This window comes from Chelonia mydas, chromosome 10 (genome assembly GCF_015237465.2).
Source record: "Chelonia mydas isolate rCheMyd1 chromosome 10, rCheMyd1.pri.v2, whole genome shotgun sequence".
In the NCBI taxonomy this organism is placed as follows: Eukaryota; Metazoa; Chordata; order Testudines; family Cheloniidae; genus Chelonia; species Chelonia mydas.
In genome coordinates this window covers 40552797-40572067 of record NC_051250.2, presented here as the reverse complement: position 1 = coordinate 40572067, position 19271 = coordinate 40552797, and the positions used below count along the sequence as shown (strand labels likewise).

The 19271-nt window shown below is 48.9% G+C and overlaps 1 pseudogene; it reads left to right on the top strand.

Moving 5' to 3' along the window:
• Positions 1–781: 781 nt before the first annotated feature.
• LOC102946232 lies at positions 782–18872 on the top strand (annotated as a pseudogene).
• The last annotated feature ends 399 nt before the right edge of the window (positions 18873–19271 follow it).

Below are 19271 nucleotides of genomic sequence, written 5' to 3'. Positions count from 1 at the left end.
ACATGTGCCCCTGACAGACAGGCCCAACTGCGCCTGTTGCCCTTCTGCCAGCCTGCGCCAGCCACACCGCCTTTCCCTGTGTGTCCATGCTCAACGAGCAGGTGGAGGGGAGGCTGCCAGGATGGTTTATCATGCTGCTACTCAAATGCCATTCGTTCCGCCAGCCTGCCTATCGTGCAATGTTCCCCAGCTTGCTAGACTGAGGGTGCAGGTCGCCCGCCATGGGGTGGCTCACCATGACCTCAGAGCACTAGCCAGATGCCGTTTTATTGCTGGCTTGGTGGCTGGAGACGCTCCCACCCCATACAAGGAGCTCCTGCAATGGGTTTTTAGGCATTTATCACCATCAAGGTTACAAGGAGCTTCCAGCTCCTCTTTCCCCTCCTCTTGCCCACCAGCAACCCCCCAGTTGCCATGCAGAGTGACAGGAGAGGAAGAGGCCATTGGGAGGAGAGAGCTGGAGGAAGTGCCTCAGGCCAGAATCTCTCTGCACAGAACTGCTCATTGGGGTCCTAGGCCAGATTAGGAGCCCAGCTGCCCTTAGGTGCCTGATTCCAACCTTCAGGGGCCACGGACATTCTCAAAACCTTTCAGCAGCTGAAGCCTCAATCCCCCGGGGGGCCCTGGCAGAGCTGCCCAAGTCTTGAGCTTCCTGGAGCCTTTGTTCAAGCAAAAGTCCCAGTGGGATTCTCATATGAGGTGCCCCCAGTTTACCAGCTGTGTGCACTGAGTGTCCTTGCCTGCAACAGAATTGCTGGGGTGAGCAGGGTGTGAAGCCGTCATGGCTGTGTGCACCCTAGAATACGCAGTGGGCAGCGCACTCACCCAGGAGGTGGGAGACTCTGCCGGACTTAGAGCAGGGACTTGGTTTTTCCAGTTGCTGGTGAGCCCAGGTGATCACTGGGCTTCAGGGACAATTGCTCTCTTTTGCTGGTCCAATTAAGGATTATTTAATACAAAGTGGAACAGCTTTAGCAGAAGAGCATGGGGAGACCCCCAGAATAGGCTGGTGGTCAGCGTGCCCACCTGGCAAGTGGGAGTTCTAGTCCCTGCTCCAGCTCGGGAAATGCAGGGATTTGAGCAGGGGCTCCATAGCCCGGGGCAGTGCCTGCCCTAACTACTGTGCTGTTGGCTATGATGGGTGAGGTCCCTTCCTCTGGCTTTCTATGAGAAGGGGTTGACCTTGGTTGGGCATCTAACTCCAGGAGAGGGCTCCTTGCTGAGAATCCTGAGCGGAGACAGGTTCCTCCCTTGGGCCTGTCAGTCAGGTGCCTATGGCCTAGATCAGTGGGAGAGAGGTGCCTAAATACCTGGTAGATCGGGGCCCAGAGCCCATCTGCATTTCACTCCTGGCTGGCCTGGGTGGCTCTCCCACTCAGCTTGCTGGCTGCGGAGGCTTCCTTCCTTAGGTGCCTAACTCGGGCTGTGAATTCCCTGGGGTGGTGAGGTGCCAGGGAGTTAGGCATTGCAACACCAAGGTGCATCTGTGAATCTAGGCGCTGGTCCAGGCAATCCAGATAATCAACTGTGATAATACTCCACTGGAAGCTGGTGAGGAGGACGGATCCAGCCCCAAACACCCCCCAGATTCAAAGGGATCAAACATGTCCCCTCAAAATTATTGGGCCAGGGTGAGCAGAAGGCCTCCTCAACCCTGAAACCATGCCAAGGACTTCTTTGGCCACAGGGTGCAAAGAGAGAAGGATAGGCATCGAGGCTGACCCACCTGGGTACACACTGGATTGCTTATGTAACCCTTCTGCCCATCAGAGTTGGCAGCAGGGCCGGGTTCAATATCTAGGGGATCCATTCCAATAACACAATGCAAACCGGCTCGAGCCCCCACCCAGTGACCTGGGACAAATATATACCACCCCCGCTGGCCGCCTCCAAGAGACAATACTTCCCCTCTCGCAAGCACATAGTCTGAGTGTAGCAAAAAGCCTTTTAATAACAAAGAGAAACAATGTGGCATTATGTTGGGGAAACACCACAACTAGTGTTCATTAACCAAACCATGAGCAAAGACCCACCCCAGAAAATTGGGCCACATCCTTTCCCTTGGGTTCTTGAGTCCCACAACCCAAATGTCTCTTGAGTCCAGCAATCCTCAAATCACCCAAAATCCAAAAAGTCCAGCCCCAGAGTTCAAAAGTTCATCTGCAGAGTGTTACTCCCCAGTCTGGCTAAAATGTGCCTGTGTGGGGGGGAAAGAGGTAAGGGGTACCTTACGTGTCCTGAAGCTGACTGCCCCACAGGGCTCTGCTCTGCTACGCTGTCTCACGAACGGCTCTGCTCCACCACGACCAGCTCCGCTCTGCACAGCTCGCCGTCTCACGAACAGCTCAGCTCAGCTCGCCGTCTCACGAACACACCGCTTCTCACGAACGGCTCCGCTCCACCACGACCGGCTCCGCTCTGCACAGCTCGCCGTCTCACGAACACGCCGCTATCTCACGAACGGCTCTGCTCCACCACGACCGGCTCCGCTCTGCACAGCTCGCCGTCTCACGAACAGCTCTGCTCAGCTCGCCGTCTCACGAACACGCCACTGTCTCACGAACGGCTCCGCTCCACCACGACCGGCTCCGCTCTGCACAGCTCGCCATCTCACGAACAGCTCTGCTCCGCCCGCCGTCTCACGAACACGCCGCTGTCTCACGAACGGCTCCGCTCCACCACGACCGGCTCCGCTCTGCACAGCTCGCCGTCCCACGAACAGCTCTGCTCCGCTCGCCGTCTCACGAACGGCTCCGCTATGCACAGCTCGCCGTCCCACGAACAGCTCTGCTCCGCTCGCCGTCCCACGAACAGCACCACTGCACTCTAGATCTTCCGGCTCCCCACTACTTGACACAGTGCTCAGTGATTTCAGCTCATAGTAGTGGGGGCCTTAGTGCTGGTACACCATAAGGCCAAAGTGAATGCAGCACAGTACCTGTAACAAGACTCTTAATAGACCCAAAATTAGCTCTGACATTCCACAGTGGAGAGAGACAGAGGTGCAATTGGTGCTTCAGGCCCTCACAAAGGGGCCCACACCACCAGGTACTAATACCTGTCTCAAGTCTCTCTCCATTCACACAGTTTTGGAACCCATGACCCTTGCCTAGCGAGTGCTACTTAGTTGATGGTGAGTCCCTCCATCATAACAAAAGGCCAAGTACAAGCACAGTTCCAAGCACAGTTCCAAGTTCCAAGCACAGTTCCCATAATCAGGGTAATAACAATTTATTCTTCCTGCCCCAATAACAGAGACACTGGGGATCCCACAGCAGCCAAAGTGACCATTAGGGCAGCTATGGCCTCAGTCTAGGCGGGGTGGGTGTGCCTATGCAAATGAGATCGGCCCCTGAAGTTTATTTTCCACAACTTGCCACACCTCACCACCAGATGTCAGGGTGGAGCTCATCCTGACACTGCTTACACTTAAAGATGAGTGGCAGGGACATCTGTAACTAAGGACCCTACATAGTGCAAATCACGTGGCTGGGCATGTAGAACGCACCCACTGTGGGGAGAGACTGAGAATAAACTGGAGTTCTAGCCTACATGGTACTGTAATTTCCAGTGCTGATTAATACATGCTGGGCTAATATCTAATCATCTAATCTCTCTATCCCCATACACCTCCTCTATCTATCTTATCTATCTCACATTATCAATATGTATTATTCACACCACATATATTCATATACATTCAGCACACAATATCAATATAACGTTATAGTGTATATATATTTCTAGCATTATGTGGCCTGAATTGGCCTATGTCTTTCTATGATCCTGTTCATTGATGCTTAAGTTCTATAACACCTTGCATTTGCCAAAGTAAGCTTTTGGACTCCATCAGAATCAGGACTGGACTGTCCCAAAGAAAAGGACATGCTATATGAGTGTTCTCCCCTGGTACAAGGCTAGGCAGTGCCTCCGGTACCTGGAATGGATGTGTTCAGAACAGAGAGATAAGGGTACACCATGGTACTGGAAAAACAAGGCAGAAAGATGATTGGTTACCTCTAGCTCAGCTGCTGCCTTGTTACTGATAAGCGTGCCGGGTACAGAAAGGAGAGCTTTAGGGGTGTGGCTTTGGAAGCAAGCCTTCTTTGTAACTCAAATTCACCAATGCTGCATGAAATGGCACCCCAGAACTGAGTATTGTACGAAACCTTTTTTCCTGTACTATACTAGTGTTGACTTTTAGCACTAAACCTGATTGACATTGGTTATTTGGTCTCTTGAGTATATTTCATAATCAGCTGAAGAGTGGTCCAGCAATTAGCTATACAATTTACCAACACCAGCATGGAAATATGGGGGAGGAGAGACCTGCAGCTCTTCTAGATCTGTCTCCCTGATTGTTCTGCAATGCCCTTCACTCGTGACCCACAGCATTCCCTGCTAGTCCATTTCTGGACTCCCACACACAGCTCAGCCCATGCACCTCAATCTTGGCCTGTAGCCCCCGGCTAGTCTAGCCTGTTGGGTGTATGCGCAGTGGAGAAGCAGGGTAGTAGAGAGCATAGTGAATGGGGCCTCAAGAGACCTGGGTTCAAGTAGAGCCAGGGCTCTACTGCTGCTTTGCTGGTCTACCTTGGGAAAGTCCTGTGCCTCAGTTTCCGCACCTATAAAATGGGGACAATGATACTGCCCTCCTTTGTAAAGTGCTTTGAGATCTGCTGATGAAAAGTGCTGAGTATAATTATTACAACCATCTTTCAATCTGTGAGCTTCCAGAAAAGGCACAGGAGTAAAATGAGTCCAATGAAACTCTGATTACGATGATAGCTTAATCACGTTACCCATCAAAGGTACAGTTGTTAGCCAAGCAATGGATGTGCCACTATGTAATATGCCTTGCTCCTGTGGGATTCAGCAGCTGTATGAATTAACCCCAACTGAGACATGTCATCCAATGATTATTTATTAGCATCTGGGAGCACTGGGCACCCATTGGGTGAGGCACTGTAAAGACAGACTCAGAACAAAAATATGGTCTCTGCCCCAACAGCGTAAATTAGAGACTTTGAACCATCAAAGTCTCTTACAAGAAGTGGAAGATTGGACAAATGACCAGGGATGAGTATATAAATATTGCTTGGGCATGTAGGAATGGAATCAGGAAAGCTAAATCACACCTGGAGTTGCAGCTAGCGAGGGATGTTAAGAGTAACAAAAAGGGTTTCTTCAGGTATGTTGGCAATAAGAAGAAAGCCAAGGAAAGTGGGCCCCTTACTAAATGAGGGAGGCAACCTAGTGACAGAGGATGTGGAAAAAGCTAACGTACTCAATGCTTTTTTTGCCTCTGTCTTCACGAACAAGGTCAGCTCCCAGACTACTGCACTGGCCAGCACAGCATGGGGAGGAGGTGGCCAGCCCTCTGTGAAGGAAGAAGTGGTTCGGGATTATTTAGAAAAACTGGACGTGCACAAGTCCATGGGGCCGGATGCGTTGCATCTAAGAGTGCTAAAGGAATTGGCGGATGTGATTGCAGAGCCATTGGCCATTATCTTTGAAAACTCATGGCGATCAGGGGAAGTCCCAGAAGACTGGAAAAAGGCTAATGTAGTGCCCATCTTTAAAAAAGGGAAGAAGGATGATCCTGGGAACTATAGGCCGGTCAGCCTCACCTCAGGCCCTGGAAAAATCGTGGAGCAGGTCCTCAAGGAAACAATTCTGAAGCACTTAGAGGAGAGGAAAGTGATCAGGAACAGTCAGCATGGATTCACCAAGGGAAAGTCATGCCTGACTAATCTAATAGCCTTCTATGATGAGATAACTGGTTCTGTGGATGAAGGGAAAGCAGTGGACCTGTTATTCCTCGACTTTAGCAAAGCTTTTGACACGGTCTCCCACAGTATTCTTGTCAGCAAGTTAAAGAAGTATGGGCTGGATGGATGCACTACAAGGTCGGTAGAAAGTTGGCTAGATTGTCGGGCTCAACGGGTAGTGATCAATGGCTCCATGTCTAGTTGGCAGGCGGTATCTAGCGGAGTGCCCCAAGGGTCGGTCCTGGGGCTGGTTTTGTTCAATATCTTCATTAATGATCTGGAGGATGGTGTGGATTGCACCCTCAGCAAATTTGCAGATGACACTAAACTGGGAAGAGTGGTAGATACGCTGGAGGGTAGGGATAGGATACAGAGGGACCTAGACAAATTGGAGGATTGAGCCAAAAGAAATCTGATGAGGTTCAACAAGGACAAGTGCAGAGTCCTGCACTTAGGATGGAAGAATCCAATGCACCGCTACAGACTAGGGACCGAATGGCTAGGCAGCAGTTCTGCAGAGAAGGACCTACAGGTGACAGTGGTCGAAAAGCTGGATATGAGTCAACAGTGTGCCCTTGTTGCCAAGAAGGCCAATGGCATTTTGGGGTGTATAAGTAGGGGAATTGCCAGCAGATTGAGGGACGTGATCGTTCCCCTCTATTCGACATTGGTGAGGCCTCATCTGGAGTACTGTGTCCAGTTTTGGGCCCCACACTACAAGAAGGATGTGGAAAAATTGGAGAGAGTCCAGTGAAGGGCAACAAAAATGATTAGGGGACTGGAACACATGAGTTATGAGGAGAGGCTGAGGGAACTGGGATTGTTTAGTCTACAGAAGAGAAGAATGAGGGGGGATTTGATAGCTGCTTTCAACTACCTGAAAGGTGGATCCAAAGAGGGTGGATCTAGACTATTCTCAGTGATAGCAGATGACAGGACAAGGAGTAATGGTCTCAAGTTGCAGTGGGGGAGGTTTAGGTTGGATATTAGGAAAAACTTTTTCACTAGGAAGGTGGTGAAACACTGGAATGCGTTACCTAGGGAGGTGGTGGAATCCCCTTCCTTAGAAGTTTTTAAGGTCAGGCTTGACAAAGCCCTGGCTGGGATGATTTAGTTGGGATTGGTCCTGCTCTGGGCAGGGGTTTGGACTAGATGGCCTCCAGAGGTCCCTTCCAACTCTGTTATTCTATGATTCTATGATCAGTTTTCTGAACAGCACCAGGAACTTCCCAAAGGCTGGAGGGCACTGACTGCCAGGAGGCACGAATCCCCATTCATTATTTCCCTGCCCCAGGGGCAGGGCAGTGGCTGTGATTGGGCCCCGGCTGCCTGCAGCCTAGGGGAGGGTGTTAATTACCTGGGGCAGCTGGGAGCTGGCTTTTGGTCAGGGATAAAGGGCCCCAGAGCAGCAGTTTCCCTCCAGGCTGGGTTTGCTGCAGGCAGGCAGGATGGGGCACAATCTGGGCTTTGCTCTCCTATGCTGGGCAGTCAGTAGGGTGGCCTGTTACAATCCCTGGGAATTCTCTAGGAGTGACTCAGCCACTGGAGACCCACCCCCAGGGCTGAGCCCCCACTCAGACAAGCCCATGTGCCCTCTCTTGCCCAGCCCTACCTTTGGTCTTGGGCTGATGCTTCCCAGCTCAGGGCTGTGTCCCCACTGCAGCCTGTCACGGTGCAGTGTGAGGAAGCTCAAAGGGTGATCACTGTGCACAGGGGTCTATTTGGGATGAGGCAACTGACCAAAGCTGCTGACCTGAGCCTTGGCCCAGTTGCCTGCTGGTACACGTCCCTTAATGCTGCCGAAAACATGGTGACCTTTGCAGCTGGGCTCCATGAATGTGGCAGCACCTTGCAAGTAAGATGCCCCAAATGGGTACAGAATCTCTTTCCCCTCCCCAGTCTCCTTTTAGCATCAGACAAGAGCTCAGAGATGTACATCTGGGATGGAGCATCGTAACTTTGGTTGTGATTAGAGCTGGTCAAATGGAGAGATTATTTGCAAGTACATTAACTAGCCCCCGGTAGTGTTTCATTTGGACTGTTTACAATGCTGGTTATTCTCTCTCTGCAAACAGTCTTAATCATACAAATTATGATGGAAAGCAGACTTCAGCCTGAGCTGTCACTCTGTGAGGGACACAACCCTGTCTTGGCTGGAAGTCCGGCATGTAAATTAAATTATGCTATGGGGTATTGGACCCAATACCATGTGGCTTAAGTGACCAAGGCACAGCTCCGGTATTAAAGCAGGTATATTATCTCCACTCCCAAGTGAGGTACAGGCTGAGACTTGTCCCCCCAATAGCAAACTTGTGAGATGGATAAATGTGTCCTGTTCTCTAGGCTCTACCTACATCTAATCAGGGCTGGGGATCCCAAGAGACAGCAGTGCCCCTAACCGGGCCAGACCTTGCACATGAGTGCAGCATGTTGGGTGCTAAGTACTCCTGGGGACCTGGCCTTCCTCTAGGTACCTGAACAGGAGCTGAGCTCTGCACAAAGTCTGGCCTTAATGAGGCTCAAACAGCTGGTAGATGCGGTGCTAGTCCCTCTGAGCTGCTGCCATTTTGTCTGGTCTCTGTTAGAGTCACTGGCCAAATGTGGCCAGGGCCATAGATGCTGGAACTAGGGGTGCTGGGGTTTATTTGGTTCAGTGGCTCTCAGCCCCTCCCTCGCACTATACAAATTGTTCCAGTGTCCCTGGCCAATGGTGCAAAAATTCAAAAGTCTGGGTCTGAGACTGGCCTAAGATCCTCAGCAGAGGCAGCTGCTGCGCCACCTGTGGGAACATGTGGGGGTGGAGAGTGGCAAGAGCTGCTGCCAAGAGTCCTTTGCCTGCTGGAGGAGCAGCTCCAAGGACCATCTGTCTGGCTACATCTGGGAAGCACCCTCTGCCCAGGAAGAGTACAGCTTATTGAGGGACTCCTGTGCATCCCGTGCAGTATGGGGCCCCAACACGTCCCAGTGCACTCCCAGTGCAGTCATTGTAGAGATGCATCATGGTGTTGCACTGCTCTGTCAGGGTGTTCAGGCACAGGTCGTGATGGCATCTGTCCATTGCCACAGTCCTGGGACATGGGAGAGTGGGTAGTGCCTGGGAAGTATCACTAGAGGAGGTCAGGAACTAGAACTTCCATTACGTGGGGAACTCTGAAACTTCCAACCTCTGTTCTAAGCTGGAACACAAGGAAATTTCCCACAACGAGAATTCCAGAAAATGTCTTTCTCTGGAACCAATGAAATATCTCATTTCTATCCTGTTGAATCATAGAATCATAGAATATCAGGGTTGGAAGGGACCTCAGGAGGTCATCTAGTCCAACCCCCTGCTCAAAGCAGGACCAATCCCCAATCAAATCATCCCAGCCAGGGCTTTGTCAAGCCTGACCTTAAAAACTTCCAAGGAAGGAGATTCTACCACCTCCCTAGGTAACGCATTCCAGTGTTTCACCACCCTCCTAGTGAAAAAGTTTTTCCTAATATCCAACCTAAACCTCCCCCACTGCAACTTGAGACCATTACTCCTTGTCCTGTCCTCTTCTACCACTGAGAATAGTCTAGAACCATCCTCTCTGGAACCACCTCTCAGGTAGTTGAAAGCAGCTATCAAATCCCCCCTCATTCTTCTCTTCCGTAGACTAAACATTCCTAGTTCCCTCAGCCTCTCCTCATAAGTCATGTGTTCCAGACCCCTAATCATTTTTGTTGCCCTTCGCTGGACTCTCTCCAATTTATCCACATCCTTCTTGTAGTGTGGGGCCCAAAACTGGACACAGTACTCCAGATGAGGCCTCACCAATGTCGAATAGAGGGGAACGATCACGTCCCTCGATCTGCTCTCTATGTCCCTACTTATACATCCCAAAATGCCATTGGCCTTCTTGGCAACAAGGGCGCACTGCTGACTCATATCCAGCTTCTCGTCCGCTGTAACCCCTAGGTCCTTCTCTGCAGAACTGCTGCCTAGCCATTCGGTCCCTAGTCTGTAGCGGTGCATTGGGTTCTTCCGTCCTAAGTGCAGGATCCTGCACTTATCCTTATTGAACCTCATCAGGTTTCTTTTGGCCCAATCCTCCAATTTGTCTAGGTCCCTCTGTATCCTATCCCTGCCCTCCAGCGTATCTACCACTCCTCCCAGTTTAGTATCATCCGCAAATTTGCTGAGAGTGCAATCCACACCATCCTCCAGATCATTTATGAAGATATTGAACAAAACCGGCCCCAGGACCGACCCCTGGGGCACTCCACTTGACACCGGCTGCCAACTAGACATGGAGCCATTGATCACTACCCGTTGAGCCCGACAATCTAGCCAGCTTTCTATCCACCTTATAGTCCATTCAGCCCATAGTTCTTTAACTTGCTGACAAGAATACTGTGGGTGACCGTGTCAAAAGCTTTGCTGAAGTCGAGGAATAACAGGTCCACTGCTTTCCCTTCTTAGCTGTAGACAAGCTTGATTGCTAAACCTCACTGACAGGTTTCAGAGTAACAGCCATGTTAGTCTGTATTCGCAAAAAGAAAAGTAGTACTTGTGGCACCTTAGAGACTAACCAATTTATTTGAGCATAAGATTTCGTAAGCTACAGCTCACTTCATCGGATGCATACTGTGGAAAGTACAGAAGATCTCTTTATACACACAAACCATGAAAAAATGGGTGTTTACCACTACAAAAGGTTTTCTCTCCCCCCACCCCACTCTCCTGCTGGTAATAGCTTATCTAAAGTGATCACTCTCCTTACAATGTGTATGATAATCAAAGTGGGCCATTTCCAGCACAAATCCAGGGTTTAACAAGAACGTCGGGGGGGGGGGGTAGGAAAAAAACAAGGGGAAATAGGTTACCTTGCATAATGACTTAGCCACTCCCAGTCTCTATTCAAGCCTAAGTTAATTGTATCCAATTTGCAAATGAATTCCAATTCAACAGTCTCTCGCTGGAGTCTGGTTTTGAAGTTTTTCTGTTGTAATATCGCAACTTTCATGCCTGTAATTGCGTGACCAGAGAGATTGAAGTGTTCTCCGACTGGTTTATGAATGTTATAATTCTTGACATCTGATTTGTGTCCATTTATACTTTTACGTAGAGACTGTCCAGTTTGACCAATGTACATGGCAGAGGGACATTGCTAACACATGATGGCATATATCACATTGGTGGATGTGCAGGTGAACGAGCCTCTGATAGTGTGGCTGATGTTATTAGGCCCTGTGATGGTGTCCCCTGAATAGATATGTGGGCACAGTTGGCAACGGGCTTTGTTGCAGGGATAGGTTCCTGGGTTAGTGGTTCTGTTGTGTGGTATGTGGTTGCTGGTGAGTATTTGCTTCAGGTTGGGGGGCTGTCTGTAGGCAAGGACTGGCCTGTCTCCCAAGATTTGTGAGAGTGTTAGGTCATCCTTCAGGATAGGTTGTAGATCCTTAATAATGCGTTGGAGGGGTTTTAGTTGGGGGCAGAAGGTGACGGCTAGTGGCGTTCTGTTATTTTCTTTGTTAGGCCTGTCCTGTAGTAGGTGACTTCTGGGAACTCTTCTGGCTCTATCAATCTGTTTCTTCACTTCCACAGGTGGGTATTGTAGTTGTAAGAATGCTTGATAGAGATCTTGTAGGTGTTTGTCTCTGTCTGAGGGGTTGGAGCAAATGAGGTTGTATCGCAGAGCTTGGCTGTAGACAATGGATCGTGTGGTGTGGTCAGGGTGAAAGCTGGAGGCATGTAGGTAGGAATAGCGGTCAGTAGGTTTCCGGTATAGGGTGGTGTTTATGTGACCATCGTGTATTAGCACTGTAGTGTCCAGGAAGTGGATCTCTTGTGTGGACTGGACCAGGCTGAGGTTGATGGTGGGATGGAAATTGTTGAAATCATGGTGGAATTCCTCAAGTGCTTCTTTTCCATGGGTCCAGATGATGAAGATGTCATCAATATAGCGCAAGTAGAGTAGGGGCATTAGGGGACGAGAGCTGAGGAAGCGTTGTTCTAAGTCAGCCATAAAAATGTTGGCATACTGTGGGGCCATGCGGGTACCCATACCAGTGCCGCTGATTTGAAGGTATACATTGTCCCCAAATGTAAAATAGTTATGGGTAAGGACAAAGTCACAAAGTTCAGCCACCAGGTTAGCCGTGACATTATCGGGGATAGTGTTCTTGATGGCTTGTAGTCCATCTTTGTGTGGAATGTTGGTGTAGAGGGCTTCTACATCCATAGTGGCCAGGATGGTGTTATCAGGAAGATCGCTAATGGATTGTAGTTTCCTCAGGAAGTCAGTGGTGTCTCGAAGATAGCTGGGAGTGCTGGTAGTGTAGGGCCTGAGGAGGGAGTCTACATAGCCAGACAATCCTGCTGTCAGGGTGCCAATGCCTGAGATGATGGGGCACCCAGGATTTCCAGGTTTATGGATCTTGGGTAGTAGATGGAACCCCGACCTGGGATATTCTAGGGGTGTGTCTGTGCGGAATTGATCTTGTGCTTTTTCAGGGAGTTGCTTGAGCAAATGCTGTAGTTTCTTTTGGTAACTCTCAGTGAGATCAGAGGCTAATGGCTTGTAGAAAGTGGTGTTGGAGAGCTGCTGAGCAGCCTCTTGTTCATATTCCGACCTATTCATGATGACAACAGCACCTCCTTTGTCAGCATTTTTGATTATGATGTCAGAGTTGTTTCTTGAGGCTGTGGACGGCATTGTGTTCTGCACAGCTGAGGTTCTTGTTAAACCCTGGATTTGTGCTGGAAATGGCCCACCTTGATTATCATACACATTGTAAGGAGAGTGATCACTTTAGATAAGCTATTACCAGCAGGAGAGTGGGATGGGGGGAGAGAAAACCTTTTGTAGTGGTAAACACCCATTTTTTCATGGTTTGTGTGTATAAAGAGATCTTCTGTACTTTCCACAGTATGCATCCGATGAAGTGAGCTGTAGCTTACGAAAGCTTATGCTCAGATAAATTGGTTAGTCTCTAAGGTGCCACAAGTACTCCTTTTCTTTTTGCGAAACCTCACTGAGAGGCCAATAGGGCCCCTTAGTCAACTGAATTGCCTGTCTCACAGCTGTCACTCTCAAAAGCTAGTCAAGTAACTCCAAGAAATGGTAGGGATGCTGTGGCACCCAGAGCTTGTCTCCCATTACGGCTAGGGTGCCCAGTGTCCTTCCAGAGCTAAGAGCACAGCTGCTGTCTGGTGCCTGTAGCCCTGTGAGGCACGGTGTAGGGCTTTAGGCTTCAGGAACTGGAGGTACCATTCTGACTGTACCTCCTGTACCTTTGGGGCCTAGGTGCTCTGCCTTGTGACAGATAAAAGACTAGGCCCTGCTGCCAGCTCTAGGGGGTTGGAGACAGCTTGTAAACCATATTTAATTTGATGGGCCTTGATCTTATTAAAGGTCACTACAGTTAGCCAAAGGCATATTTGGCTGACCAGATTTAACAAGAAATCTCTCTTAGGGTGAAGCCACCCTGAGAGAAACCCATGCTTTGCAATGCCCAAACTGCACACTGCTGGGAGCTAGTAACCTTTGGCCAAGGGGTGGGCTTGGCTGTGCTGTTGAGAAGAGGCTGCTCCTGGGGCCTCTCTTGTGGACCAGAATGCAGTTGTCCTGTCCCAGTAGTACAGAACTTTCTTCTGCACTTTGGTGGTGCTGACAGGGGAAGGGCCACTACCAAGCTCTGTGATCTAATAATCAGTGATGGAGCCAAGCTTTGGCTGTCTCCTGTGCTGCCCATGGGGAGGGTGGGTGCAGGGGGAAGAATGTTGCTTCTATTGAACTGTAGAAGTCTTGCCAGCTTCATCCTGTTAACATGGTATTAACCGCCCCACTGTCTGCCTCTCCCCAGATGATCCCAGATTACCTGGTCTACAGCACAAACCTGTCCTACAGCTCCACCCCTGCCAGCAACCCAACAATCCTGAGAATGAGTCCAGCTGTAATCCCTATTGAGTGTCACTATCCCAGGTGACAAGTATCAGGGGCCTACAACAGTGGTACCCTGAGCTCACCTAACAATATTTTTAATCTATCCAACCACACACTTAGCCCAGTGGAAGAGTCTGTCCTATCTCGGGGACTCTCTTTCTGCCCCACCACCCCCATGAACATGCTACAGTTCTGCGGTGATCTGGAAGCCTACTTTCGTCGTCCCCAATTTAAGGAATATTTTCAACACACCACTGAACAGTGCACTGACCCACAGGAACCCTCCTATCAACACTACAAGAAGAAGAATTCTGTGTGGACTCCTCCTGATGGTAGAAATGACAGACTGGATTTCTACATAGAGTGCTTCCACAGACATGCACAGTCTGAAATTGTGAACAAACAGCATCACTTGCCCCATAACTTCAGCCTTACAGAACGCAATGCCATCCACAGCTTCAGAAACAACTCTGAGACATTATAATCAAAGGGGCTGACAAAAGAGGTGCTGTAGTCATAATGAACAGGTCGGATTATGAATAGAGGCTGTCAGGCAACTCTCCAACACCACATTCTACAGGCCACTGTCCTCTGACCCCACTGAGGAGTACCAAAAGAAACTACACCATCTGGTCAAGAAACTCCCTGCTACAGCACGGGAACAAATTTACACGGACACGCCCCGACTAGGGGTATTCTATCTGCTACCCAAGATTCATAAACCTGAAAATTCTGGACGCCCCATCATCTCAGGCATCGGCACTCTTACAGCAGGATTATCTGGCTATTTGGACTCTCTCCTCAGACCCTACGCTACCAGCACTCCTACCTATCTTTGAGACACGACCGACTTCCTGAGGAAACTACAATGCATTGGTGATCTTCCTGAAAACACCATCCTGGCCACCATGGATGTAGAAGATCTTTATACCAATATTCCACACGAGGATGGACTACAGGCTGTCAAGAACAGTATCCCTGATGAGGCCAAGGCACACCTGGTGGCTGAGCTTTGTGACTTTGTCCTCAACCACAATCATTTCAGATTTGGGGACAACTTATACCTTCAAGTCAGCGGTACTGCTATGGGTACCCACATGGCCCCACAGTATGCCAACATCTTTATGGCTGACTTAGAGCAACGCTTCCTCAGCTGTTGTCCCCTAGCGCCCCTCCTCTACTTGCACTACATTGATGACATCTTCATCATATGGACCCATGGGAAGGAGGCTCTTGAAGAATTCCACCTGGATTTCAACAATTTCCATCCCACCATCAACCTCAGCCTGGACCAGTCCACACAAGAGATCCACTTCTTGGACACTACAGTGCAAATAAGTGATGGTCACATAAACACCACCCAATACCGGAAACCTACTGACCGCTATACTTACCTACATGCCTCCAGCTTCCATCCAAGACACATCACACAATCTATTGTCTACAGCCAAGCCCTAAGATAAAACCGAATTTGCTCCAATACCTCAGACAGAGACAAACACCTACAAGATCTTTATCAAGCATTCTTAAAACTACAATACCCACCTAGGGAGGTGAGGAAACAGAGATGGGTACCCAGAAATCACCTACTACAGGACAGGCCCCACAAGGAAAATAATAGAACACCACTGGCCATCATGTACAGCCCCCAGCTAAAACCTCTCTAGCACGTTATCAACGATCTACAACCTATCCTGGAAATGATCCCTCACTCTCACAGACCTTGGGAGACAGGGTAGTCCTCGCTTACAGACAGCCCCCCAACCTGAAGCAAATACTCACCAGCAACTACACACCACACCACAGAAACACTAACCCAGGAACCAATCCCTGTAGCAAACCTCGTTGCCTATTCTGTCCCCATATCTACTCTAATGACAGGTTTCAGAGTAACAGCCGTGTTAGTCTGTATTTGCAAAAAGAAAAGGAGTACTTGTGGCACCTTAGAGACTAACCAATTTATTTGAGCATAAGCTTTCGTGAGCTACAGCTCACTTCATCAGATGCATCCAATGTAGCTGTAGCTCACGAAAGCTTATGCTCAAATAAATTGGTTAGTCTCTAAGGTGCCACAAGTACTCCTTTTCTTTTTATATCTACTCCAGTGACACCATCAGAGGACCCAACCACATCAGCCACACCATCAGAGGCTCATTCACCTGCATGTCTACTAATGTTATATATGCCATCATGTGCCAGCAATGCCCCTCTGCCATGTACATTGGCCAAACCAGACAGTCCCTACGTAAAAGAATAAATGAACACAAATCGGACATCAGGAATGGTAACAAAAGCCAGTGGGAGAACACTTCAATCTTCCTGGACATTCTATAACAGATTTGAAAGTAGCTACACTTGAACAAAAAACTTCAGAAACAGACTTCAAAGAGAGACAGCAGAACTAAATAAAATTCATTTGCAAATTTAACACCATTAATTTGGGCTTCAATAGGGGCTGGGAGTGGCTGGCTCATTACAGAAACAGCTTTGCGTCTCCTGGAATTGACACCTCCTCATCTATTGCTGGGAGTGGATTACATCCACTCTGATCAAATTGGCCCTGTCAACACTGGCTCTCCACTTGTGAGGTAACTCCCTTCTCTTCATATGTCAATATATTTATGTCAGCATCTGAAGAAGTGAGGTTTTTAGCCATGAAAGCTTATGCTCAAATAAATCTGTTAGTCTTTAAGGTGCCACCGGACTCCTTGTTGTTTTTATCCCAGGTGAGTGACTGAGATGCTGTCATAACCATACAGCTAAGGGTAGCCTAGAATTCCTCCTTACTTGTAAGGGGTTAAGAAGCTCAGATAACCTGGTTGGCACCTGACCAAAAGGACCAATGGGGAAAGGCTTTGTTTTGGTGTGTTCTTTTGGGAAGCAGAGAAGCATCAGGTAGGAAAACTCCTTCTCCTAAAACCATCCTAAAAGCCTCTCATATTACAAAAATTGTAAGTAAAAGCCAGGCAACGCGTGTTAGATTATCTTTTGTTGTGCTTGTGAATTTTTCCTTTGCTGGAGGGAGGTTTATTCCCGTTTTTTGTAACTTGAAAACTAAGCCTAGAGGAACTTCTGCTGTGTTTTTGAATCTTTTGTTACCGTGTAAAGTTATTTTCCATCCTGATTTTACACAGGTGATTTTTACCTTTTTTTTAAAAATAAAATCCTTCTTTTGAGAACCTGACTGATTTATCTATTGTCCTAAGACCCAGGGGTTTGGGTCTGTGATTACTTTGTAATCAATTGGTTAGGATATTATTCTCAAGCCTCCCCAGGAAAGGGGGTGTACGGGCTTGGGGGGATATTTTGGGGGAATAGGAACTCCAAGTGGTCCTTTCTCTGATTCTTTGTTAAATTACTTGGTGGTGGCAGGGTACCCTCCAAGGGCAAAGAATTTGTGCCTTGGGAAGTTTTAACCTAAGCTGGTAGAAATAAGCTTAGGGGGTCTTTCATGCAGGTCCCCACATCTGTACCCTAGAGTTCAGAGTGGGGAGGGAACTCTGACAGATTCTCTGTCCCTATCGCTTGCGTCCAGTCCCTGTCCTAGGAGCAGGTTCAGCAATTGAGGTTTCCTCCTCTCCCAGGAAGGACAATGTGAGCAGTAGAGCCATCAAGCTGACATGGGTTCCCTTCAGCTCTACCCTGCTGGGAAGGGGTTGGAATGGGGGCAGGGAAGGGGTGGGAAGAGGCGGGGCAGGGGCAGGGCCTCACAGAAGGGGTGGAGTGGGGGAGAGGCCAGGGCAGCGGGGGGGGGGGTGGTCAGTGGTGCGGCCCTCAGGCCAATGTACTCGTCCTCATATGGCCCTCATGGTCATTTGAGTTTGAGATCCCTGTACTAGTGTCTAGGCCCTTCCCTAGCTGATTTATACTGTCCCTTGGACAGTCAGGGCCTCATAAAGCACCCAGTACCTTTGAAACTCTTCATGGTGAACTTGCCTTGCAGATGACTGGAGCACTGAAAGACCCCTCCAATGGATTCCAGCTGGGGGAGGTCATGCATATCCAAGCTGATGTCAGCACTGGGAACCATGTGGCTTTGAGGCTCTTTGTGGACAGCTGTGTGGCCACCCTGAGCCCAGAAAGGGACCCCTCTCCCAGCTATGCTGTCATTGACTTTAATGGGTAAGAGCTGGGGCGTCCCTTCTAGGGGATATTTACTAATGTAGCTGGTAAGGAACTATGCTTGGTTAGCACCTCATTGACCATGACTCTTGTGTCTAGCTGCCTGCTGGATGGGAAATCAGATGATTTCCCATCTCAGCCTTCATATCCCCCAGGCCCAGGCAGGACATGCTGAAATTCATGGTGGATGCGTTCAGGTTTGCAGGAGACACCAGCAACTTGGTGAGATGCCTTTATCCCTCTCCTGAGTCTGCTAATCTGATCAGAGCAAGGCAAAACTTTTTCTCAGCCAAGACTTCTTTGCTGAAAATGTGAACTTGGGCTAACAAATAATTCAGTGAACAAAAACTATAAAATAAAAACATTTGGTTCTGACACTTTCAAAATAACTTTTATTCAAAACAACTTTGTTTAAATCTTAGTGTTTTTATAAAGTAAAAACTTCAAATGAAACAACTCACTTTGGGTCAAGTGAAATGCTTTGTTTGACCCAATCCAAAATTTTTTTAACTTAGTTTTTTGGTTCACTGGCCAAACCAACTAGCACAGCTGTAATGCTGGCTAAACAGATTTATTGTAACTAACCTCTGGGATGATCCCCATGCTTTCACTCCCTCTTCAGATCTACATCACCTGACATTTGAAGGTCACCTCAGCTGACCAAGCTCCAGATCCCTTGAACAAGGCTTGTTCCTTCTACAAAGCCGGCAATTTGTGAGTAGCTGGAGTAAAACATAAAGAAGGGGGAAATGGACCCAGAGAACAATTCTCACTCTAGCTCATGCTCTGTTCCAGCTGGTCTCCAGTGGAAGGCGCCAGAAACATCTGCAGCTGCTGTGAGACTGGGAACTGTGGACAATTTGGACAGTCCAGGAGAGTGAACACTCTGGACAGCTGGCCAGGAAGGCGCTTCCAGAGAGAGATGCCTTCTAGGAATCGTGAGCTGTCTAATGCACTGTGTTTACTGAATGGGGTGGCCATGTCTTCCAGCTGACATGGTACCATTCAGACTGTCAACGGCAGTCATCCCAAATCCAGGGTTGAGAGGAAGGACTGGACTGGGACTTGGGGAGAGGCTAGGAGTCAGGATCAGGCCCCCATCTGACCCTGGGTGAGTCATGCAGTCTCTGTACCTCCTTCCCCTCCATCTATAAAAGAAACTCTTATTAACCCTGCTCTCCCAGGAGCTGAGGACTAGTGGCCTAAAGAAAATGAGCACCATAAAGTTATTCCACTCAGACCTGGGTGTTTTACTAATCTTCATTCACACCTCATCTCTATCCAGATGGGTCTTCAGTAACAGGATCTGAGGCTGATGTTGCAGTCGGACCACTGTTCATCCTTGACCCAGCTCAAGGCTTGTGGGGTCCCTCAGAAGGCCAAGTGGCAGCACTGAAGATGTCATTGCAGGGTATGGAGGCCATTAACTGATGGGAGAAGTGGGTGGAAAGCTCCTGGCTCATGCTCT